We start from the raw sequence: 10,323 nt of genomic DNA on the forward strand, positions 1-10,323 counted from the left end.
TTATAAAAAGCACTCTATTCAGGTCCTCTGTCCATTTTTAAATTGGATTTTTTTTGTTTAATTTGGTGTTTAGTTACATGAGTACATTGTATATTTTAGATATTAAACTTTTAGTGGATACATTATTTAAAATATCATGTCACATTTAGCAGACTGTCTTTTCATTTTATTGATAGCTTTCTTTGCTATACAAAACTTTTAAGTTTGAGATGGTCTTATTTTTTTAATTTTCACTTTGGTTTCCCTAGTGTAAGAAGACATATTTAAGAAAAAAAATTCTTGAGACTGTTGTCAGAGAGCATACTGCCTAAGTTTTCTTCTCAAAATTTATGGTTTCATGTCTTACATTTAAGACTTTAATGTATCTTAAGTTTATCTTTTTAGATGGTGTGAGAGATTAGCCCATTTGATTATTTAGTATGGAAGTACTGAGTTTTCCCAAACTTACTTAAAAATCTGTCTTCTCCCCATTGTTTATTCTTAATTCCTTTGTCATAGATTAATTGGTCATACAAGTGTGGGTTTATTTCTGGGCTCTGTATTCATACCTATTAATTCAGGATTCATTTATTAATATTTTTGACCAGTGCAAAAATATTGTAATTATTGGAGCTTTGTACTATAGTTTGGTTGTCTGAGGAGGCCTAAAAAGTAGCTGTGAAACAAAAGGAAGCGAAAAGCAAACGAGAAAAGGAAAGATATACCCATTTGAATGCAGAATTCCAAAGAATAGCAAGGAGAGATAAGAAAGCCTTCCTCAGCAATCAATGCAAACAAATAGAGGAAAACAATAGAATGGGAAATACTAGCGATCTCTTCAAGAAAATTAGAGATACCAAGTGAACATTACATGCAAAGAAGGGCTCAATAAAGGACAGAAATGGTATGGACCTAACAGAAGCAGAAGATATTAAGAAGAGATGGCAAGAATACACAGAAGAACTGTACAAAAAAGATTTTCATGACCCAGATAATCATGGTGGTGTGACCACTCACACTCACCTCGAGCCGGACATCCTGGAATGTGAAGTCAGGTGGGAAGCATCACTACAAACAAAGCTAGAGGAGGTGATGGAATTCCAGTTGAGCTATTTCAAATTCTAAAAGATGATGCTGTGATAGTGCTGCACTCAATAAATATGCCAGCATATTTGGAAAACTCAGCAGTGGCCACAGGACTGGAAAAGGTCAGTTTTCATTCCAATCCCAAAGAAAGGTAATGCCAAATAATGCTCAAACTACTGCACAATTGCACTCATCTCACATACTAGTAAAGTAACGCTCAAAATTCTCCATGCCAGGCTTCAGCAATATGTGAACCATGAACTTCCAGGTGTTCCAGCTGGTTCTAGAAGAGGCAGAGGAACCAGAGATCAAATTGCCAACATCCAATGGATCATTGAAAAAGCAAGAAAGTTCCAGGAAAATATCTATTTCTGCTTTATTGACTATGCCAAAGCCTTTGACTGTGTGGATCACAATAAACTGTGGAAAATTATGAAAGAGATGGTAATACCAGACCAGCTGAACTGCCTCTTGAGAAACCTATATGCAGGTCAGGAAGCAACAGTTAGAACTGGACATGGAACAATGAACTGGTTCCAAATAGGAAAAGGAGTACATCAGGGCTGTATATTGTCACCTGCTTATTTAACTTATATGCAGAGTACATCATGAGAAACGCTGGGCTGCAGGAAGCACAATATGGAATCAAGATTGCCAGGAGAAATATCACTAACCTCAGATATGCAGATGACACCACCCTTATGGCAGAAAGTGAAGAAGAACTAAAGAGCCTCTTGATGAAAGTGAAAGAGGAAAGTGAAAAATTTGGCTTAAAGCTCAACATTCAGAAAACTAATATAATGGCATATGGTCCTATCACTTTATGGCAAATAGATGTGGAAACAGTGGCAAAAGTGTCAGACTTTATTTTTCTCGGCTCCAAAATCACTGCAGATGTTGATTGCAGCCATGAAACTAAAAGACGCTTACTCTTTGGAAGGAAAGTTATGACCATCCTAGACAGCATATTCAAAAGCAGAGACATTACTTTGCCAACAAAGATCCATCTAGTCAAGGCTATGGTTTTTCCAGTGGTCATGTACGGATGTGAGATTTGGGCTATAAAGAAAGCTGAGTGCTGAAGCATTGATGCTTTTTAACTGTGGTGTTGGAGAAGACTCTTGAGAGTCCGTTGGGTTGCAAGGAGATCAAACGAGTAAATCCTAAAGGAAATCAGTGTCTCTTTTGCTGTCTCATACACACGGTTATTGTTACCATCTTTCTAAATTCCATATATATGGGTTAGTATACTGTATTGGTGTTTTTCTTTCTGACTTACTTCACTCTGTATAATAGGCTCCAGTTTCATTCACCTCAGTAGAACTGATTCAAATGTATTCTTTTTAATGACTGAGTAATACTAACTGTGTATACGAGACAGCAAAAGAGACACTGATATATAGAACAGTCTTTTGGACTCTGGGAAAGGGAGAGGGTGGGATGATTTGGGAGAATGGCATTGAAATGTGTATAATATCATATATGAAACGAGTCACCTGTCCAGGTTCGATGCACAATACTGGATGCTTGGGGCTGGTGCAGTGGGACGACCCAGAGGGATGGTATGGGGACGGAGGAGGGAGGAGGGAGGAGGGTTCAGGATGGGGAACACATGTATACCTGTGGCGGATTCATTTCGATATTTGGCAAAACCAATACAATATTGTAAAGTTTAAAAATAAAATAAAATTAAAAAAAATAAATAAAGGAAACCAGACCTTAATATTCACTGGAAGGACTGATGCTGAAGGTGAATCTCCAACACTTTGGCTACCTAGTGCAAAGAACCAATTAATTTGAAAAGACCCTGATGCTGGGAAAGATTGAAGTCAGGAGGAGAAGGGGATGACAGAGGATGAGATGGTTAGATGACATCACCGACTTGATGGGCATGAATTTGAACAAGTTCTGGGAGTTTGTTGTGGACAGGGAAGCCAGGCCTGCTGCAGTCCATGGGGTTGCAAAGAATCAGATAAGACTGAGCAGCTGAACTGGCTGACTGAATCTTCAAAAATATCAATATAATAAAAGGCTAAGAAGGGCTGAATAACATTCACATTATAAACTAAAGTTGAATGACAAACTGAATGAATGTGTGATCCTGCACTGCTAAAAACTACATTAATGGGACAGTTTTGGAGCAACTTGTAAAATTTGAATATAAACTGTATGCTAGATAATAGTATTATGTGTATTATCTAAGAGAAATTATTATTAAGGAACAGTGGCAAAACAATAACAACTGTTGAATATGTGTGAAGGATAGTTGGAGTTCTCTGTGCTATTCTTAAAGTTATTCTGTAAGTCTGAAATTATTTCAAATTAAAATTTTAAAATAGGTAATGATAAAGCATATACTTTCATTCCCCCACCCCCCAAAGAAAAGATGCTTATTCCTTGGAAGGAAAGTTATGAGCAACCTATACAGCATATAGAAAGCAGAGGCATTACTTTGCCAACCAAGGTCCATCTAGTCAAGGCTATGGTTTTTCCATTGGTCATGTATGGGTGTGAGAGCTGGACTATACAGAAGGCTGAGCGCTGAAGCATTGATGCTTTTGAACTGTGGTGTTGGAGAAGACTCTTGAGAGTCCCTTGGACTGTAAGGAGATCCAACCAGTCCATCCTAAAGGAAATCAGTCCTGGGTGTCCATTGGAAAGACTGAAGTTGAAGCTGAAACTCCAGTACTTTGGCCACCTGATGTGAAGAGCTGACTCATTTGAAAAGACCCTGATGCTGGGAAATATTGAAGGCAGGAGGAGAAGGGGATGGCATAGGATGAGATGGTTGGATGGCATCACTGACTCACTGGAGATGGGTTTGTGTGGACTCCAGGAGTTGGTGATGGACAGGGAGGCCTGGCCTGCTGCAGTTCATGGGGTCCCAAAGAGTCTGACACGACTGAGTGAATGAACTGAACTGAACTGAACTCAACTCTTAATCTGAGTTAGATATTCCTCCTCTGTGCTTCCTTCTAATATAACACTTATAACACTAAAATAAAAATATATTTTTCCTGCAATAGGTTTTGAGCTTCTTGGGTGAACAGACTTGTTATCTACATTGTTTTATACTTCCAAGGCAAAGGATAATAATTGTCAGTTAGTTAATGCTCAATATGTTTCTGTTGTGTAAATTTTATATGCTGAAAATTTTGGCAAGTGAAGAGGAAAATTTTAATCCAACTGTCAATGTCCTCAATAAATGTGGAGAAATATTGTGGAATGTAACAACTAAGGTTATGCTAAAAGTGATATAACCCAACTAGAATGACACTTACAAACAATCAAAACTAATGGTATAAAAATCATTACACAGAGCAATGGTTTTCAATGTTATTTGGGCATTAGATCACTTGAGATGGTTGCTTTAAAAATTTAGCTACATTGGTTTTAGTCAGTGAAATTCACTTTCAAATGGTCTGAAGTGAGACCCAGCTATCAGTTTTTATTTGAAGTTTCTGAGTAATTGAAAGAGCCATTATATTTGCTAAGTCTACTGTAACAAAGAACTACAGGCTTGGTGGCTTAAATAAAAGGAAATATTTTTGCACGGTTACAAAGCTCCAATTTCAAAGTCAAGATCACCAGCAAGTTTGGTTTGTCATAATGTCACTTTTCTAGAATAACAAAATGCCATCTCTCATTGTGCCTTCCCATGGTATTTTCTCTGTGTTTGCAAAGAATGCCTATTTATCTGTTTGAATTTCCTGGTCTTATAAGGACATCAGTCAGGTAACTACTACACAATTGCAATCATCTCACATGCTAGCAAAGTAAAGCTCAAAATTCTACAAGTTAAACTTCAAGACTACATGAACCAAGAACTTCCAGATGTTCAAGCTAGATTTAGCAAAGGCAGAGCAATCTTGATAAAGAACAATGGAACAGGAGGAATCAACCTGCCTGACTTCAGGCTCTACTACAAAGCCACAGTCATCAAAACCATATGGTTCTGGCACAAGGACAGAAATATAGATCAATGGAAAAAAATAGAAAGCCCAGAGATAAATCCACGCACCTATGGACACCTTGTCTTTGATAAAGGGGGCAAGAATATACAATGGATTAAAGACAATCTCTTTAACAAGTGGTGCTCAGAAAACTGGTCATCCACTTGTAAAAGAATGAAACTAGAACACTTTCTAACACCTTACACAAAAATAAACCCAAAATGGATTAAAGATCTAAACGTAAGAACAGAAACTATAAAACTCCTAGAGGAGAACATAGGCAAAACACTCTCCGACATACATCACAGCAGAATCCTCTATGACCCATCTCCAAGAATATTGGAAATAAAAGCAAAAATAAACAAGTGGGACCTGATTAAACTTAAAAGCTTCTGCACAACAAGGTGAAAAGACAGTCTTCAGAATGGGAGAAAATAATAGCAAATGAAGCAACTGACAAACAACTAATCTCAAAAATATACAAGCAACTGCTGCAGCTCAATTCCAGAAAAATAAACGACCCAATCAAAAAATGGGCCAAAGAACTAAACAGACATTTCTCCAAAGAAGACATACAGATGACTAACAAACACATGAAAAGATGTTCAACATCACTCATTATCAGAGAAATGCAAATCAAAACCACAATGAGGTACCATTTCACGCCAGTCAGAATGGCTGTGATCCAAAAGTCTACAAGCTAAAGTGCTGGAGAGGGTGTGGAGAAAAGGGAACCCTCCTACACTGTTGGTGGGAATGCAAACTAGTAGAGCCACTATGGAGAATAGTGTGGAGATTCCTTTAAAAAACTGGAAATAGAACTGCCTTATGACCCAGTAATCCCACTGCTGGGTATACACACCAAGGAAACAAGAATTGAAAAAGACACTTGTACCCCAATGTTCATCGCAGTAATGTTTATAATAGCCAGGAGATGGAAGCAACCTAGATGTCCATCAGCAGATGAATGGATGAGAAAGCTGTGGTACATATACACAATGGAGTATTACTCAGCCACTGAAAATAACACATTTGAATCAGTTCTAATGAGGTGGATGAAACTGGAGCCGATTACACAAAGCGAAGTAAGCCAGAAAGAAAAACACCAATACCGTAAACTAACGCATATATATGGAAGCTAGAAAGATGGCAATGATAACCCTGTATGCGAGACAGCAAAAGAGACACAGATGTATATAACAGTCTTTTGGACTCTGTGGGAGAGGGAGAGGGTGGGATGATTTGGGAGAATGGCATTGAAACATCTATAATATCATATATGAAATGAATCACCAGTCCAGGCTCAATGCAGGATACAGGATGCTTTGGGCTGGTGCACTGGGATCAGCCAGAGGGATATTATGGGGAGCTGGGAAGGGGGTTCAGTATTGGGAACACGTGTACACCCGTGGCGAATTCATGTTGATGTATGGCAAAACCAATACAATATTGTAAAGTAATTTAGCCTCCAATTAAAATAAATAAATTTATATTTAAAAAAATAAAGAAGGAAAAGGCAGAGGAACCAGAGTTCAAATTGGCAACATCCATTGGATTATTGAAAAAGCAAGAGGATTCCAGGAAATCATCTATATCTGCTTCATTGACTATGCTAAAGTCATCAACATTGTGGATCACAACAAACTGTGGATAATTCTTAAAGAGAAGGAAATACCAGACCACCTTACCTGCCTCCTGAGAAACCATGTATGCAGGTCAAGAAGCAACCATTATAACTGGATGTGGAACAACAGACTGGTTCCAAATTGAGAAAGGAGAACATCAAGACTGCAAATTATCACCCTGCTTATTTGACTTATATGCATAGTACGTCTTTAAAAATGCCAGGCTAGATGAAGTACAAGCTAGAATCAAGATTTCAGAGGAAAATATCAATATTTTTATATTGATAGATGACATTACACTTATGGCAGAAAGCAAAAGAGAACTAAAGAGTCTCTTGATACAGTAAAAAAGGAAGATGCAAAAGCTGGCTAAAAGCTAAACATTCAAAAAATGAAGATCATAACACCTGGTCCTATCACTTCATGGCAAATAGATGAGGAAAGAATGGAAACAGTGACAGACTTTATTTTCTTGGGCTCCAAAAGCACTGCAGATAGTGACTGCAGCCATGAAAGTAAAAGATGCTTGCTCCTTGGAAGAAAAGCTATGACCAACGTAGACAGCATATTAAAAAGTAGAGACATTACTTTGCTGACAAAGGTCTGTCTAGTCAAAGCTATGGTTTTTCCAGTAGTCATGTATGCCTGTGAGAATTGGACCATAAAGAAAGCTGAGGGCCAAATAATTGATGCTTTTGAATTGTGGTGTTGGAGAAGACTCTCGAGAGTCCTTTGGACTTAAAGGAGATCAAATCTGTCAATCCTAAAGGAAATGAGTCCTGAATGTTCATTGGAAGGACTGATGCTAAAGCTGAAGCTCCAATACTTTGGCCACCTGAAGCGAAGAACTGACTCTTTGGAAAAGATCCTGATGATCCTGGGAAAGATTGAAGACAGGAGGAAAAGAGGACAACAGAGGATGAGATGGTTGGATGGCATCACCCACTTGATGAACATGAGTTTGAGCAGGCTATGGGAGTTTGTGATTTACAGGGAAGCCTGGCGTGCTGCAGTCCATGGGTTCACACAGAGTCGGACACGACTGACCAATTGAACTCAACTGAACTGAATGGCCTCATTTTGACTTAATCACATCTTACCTCTAAGTATAGTCACATTCTGAAATACTAAGTGTTAGGGATTCAACAGATCAACTTTTTGGAGACACAATTCAGACCATAACAGACACCCAATACAATTGTACAGTTTTTCATATTGAAAATGTACAATTTAATGAATTTTGTGATAAGTATACATCTGTTAAATAATCTCAATCAACATACTGACCATATTCATCACTCACAACACTTTCTTCTTGTCACTTTGCAATCTATCCCTTTTATTCTCCTCCTTACACCCAGGTAACCACTGATATGTCTTCTATTAAATAGTTTGCATTTTTTAGTATTGTATTTAAAGTTTGTCATACATTATGCACATTTTATCTGGTTTCAGTGTAATTCAACAACAGTCTGAGATTACTCTGTGTAGTTACCCACATGAATAGTTCATCCTAATTTAAAATGGGAAGAAGTTCTAAATAGAAAATTTCCAAAGAAGACATAAAAATGACCAACAGACACATGGAATGATGCTCAACATCATTAATCATCAAGGAAATGCAAATAAAAAACACAAAGAGCTATCATTTGAAAACTGTTAGTATGGCTATCATCAAGAAGATAAGAAACTCCAGGTGTTGGCAAGGGTGTGGTAAAAAGGAAATCATCTTACATTTGGGGGAATTTAATTGATCAAACCACTATGGAAAACAATATTTTAAAAAATTAAAAATAGAATAACTGTACAATTCATTAGTTATACTTCTGAGTATATACAAAAAGGAAATGAAAATAAGATTTTGACAAAACATATGTCCAACAGCAAATGAATGGATACAAAGTTATTTGTGTGTATATATATCAAGTAAGTCAAGTACCTCGCTCAGTCGTGTCCAACTCTTTGTGACCCCGTGGACTGTAGCCCAACAGGCTCCTCTGTCCATGGTATTCCCCAGGAAAGAATACTGGAGTGGGTTACCATTTCCTTCTCCGGGGATCTTCCCAACCCAGGGATTGAACCTGGGTCTCCTGCATTGGAGGCAGATGCTTTAACCTCTGAGCCACCAGGGAAGCAGTATACACACACAGACACACACACACACACACACACAGAGTGCATAGTCACTGAGGTGTGTCTGCCTCTTTGTGACTCCATGGCCTGTAGCCCACGAGGCTCCTGTGTCTGTGGGGATTGTCATGGAGTAATGTGGGTTGCCATGCCCTTCTCTAGGAGATCTTTCTGACGCAGTGATGGAACCCAGGTCTCTTGACTTGCAGGTGGATTCTTTACCATCCGAGCCACAATAGAAGCCCAAGAATACTGGAGTGGGCAGATTATCCCTTCTCCAAGTGATCTTCCTGACCCAGGATTTTAATCCGGGTCTCCTGCAATGCAGGCAGATTCTTTCCCAGCTGACCTATCAGAGAAGTCCATATGTATGTGTGTGTGTGTCTGTATATATATCAGATCAGATCAGTGTCTCAGTCACGTCCGACACTTTGCAACCCCATGAATCGCAGCACGCCAGGCCTCCCTGTCCATCACCAACTTCCGGAATTCACTCAGACTCATGTCCATCAAGTCAGTGATGCCATCCAGCCATCTCATCCTCTGTCGTCCCCTTCTCCTCCTGCCCCCAATCCCTCCCAGCATCAGAGTCTTTTCCAATGAGTCAACTCTTCGCATGAGGTGGTCAAAGTACTGGAGTTTCAGCTTTAGCATCATTCCTTCCAAAGAAATCCCAGGGCTGAACTCCTTCAGAATGGACTGGTTGGATCTCCTTGCAGTCCAAGGGACTCTCGAGAGTCTTCTCCAACACCACAGTTCAAAAGCATCAATTCTTTGGCACTCAGCTTTCTTCACAGTCCAACTCTCACATCCATACATAACCACAGGAAAAACCATAGCCTCGACTAGATGAACCTTTCTTGGCAAAGTAATGTCTCTGCTTTTGAATATGCTGTCTAGGTTGGTCATAACTTTCCTTCCAAGGAGCAAGCGTCTTTTAATTTCATGGCTACAGTCACGATCCGCAGTGATTTTGGAGCCCAGAAAAATAAAGTCTGACACTGTTTCCACTGTTTCCCCATCTATTTCCCATGAAGTGATGGGACCGGATGCCATGATCTTCGTTTTCTGAATGTTGAGCTTTAACCAACTTTTTCCCCTCTCCACTTTCACTTTCATCAAGAGGATTTTTAGTTCCTCTTCACTTTCTGCCATAAGGGTGGTGTCATCTGCATATCTGAGATTATTGATATTTCTCCCGGCAATCTTGATTCCAGCTTGTGTTTCTTTCAGTCCAGCATTTCTCATGATGTACTCTGCATAGAAGTTAAATAAGCAGGGTGACAATATACAGCCTTGATGTACTCCTTTTCCTATTTGGAACCAGTCTGTTGTTCCATGTCCAGTTCTAACTGTTGCTTCCTGACCTGCATACAAATTTCTCAAGAGGCAGATCAGGTGGTCTGGTATTCCCATCTCTTTCAGAATTCTCCAGTTTATTGTGATCCACACAGTCAAAGGCTTTGGCATAGTCAATAGCAGAAATAGATGATTTTCTGGAACTCTCTTGATATATATATATATATAATTCCATTTTATATATAATGGTA

General features: G+C 38.9%; 1 non-coding gene across 1 annotated transcript; it reads right to left on the reverse strand.

The window, feature by feature from the left end:
* Positions 1–8,703: 8,703 nt before the first annotated feature.
* Positions 8,704–8,775, reverse strand: TRNAW-CCA (transfer RNA tryptophan (anticodon CCA)). Its single transcript has one exon. It is a non-coding gene; the product is annotated as a tRNA-Trp (tRNA).
* Positions 8,776–10,323: the final 1,548 nt, after the last annotated feature.

The sequence above is a fragment of the Bos indicus genome, chromosome X (genome assembly GCF_029378745.1).
Source record: "Bos indicus isolate NIAB-ARS_2022 breed Sahiwal x Tharparkar chromosome X, NIAB-ARS_B.indTharparkar_mat_pri_1.0, whole genome shotgun sequence".
Classification (NCBI taxonomy): domain Eukaryota; kingdom Metazoa; phylum Chordata; class Mammalia; order Artiodactyla; family Bovidae; genus Bos; species Bos indicus.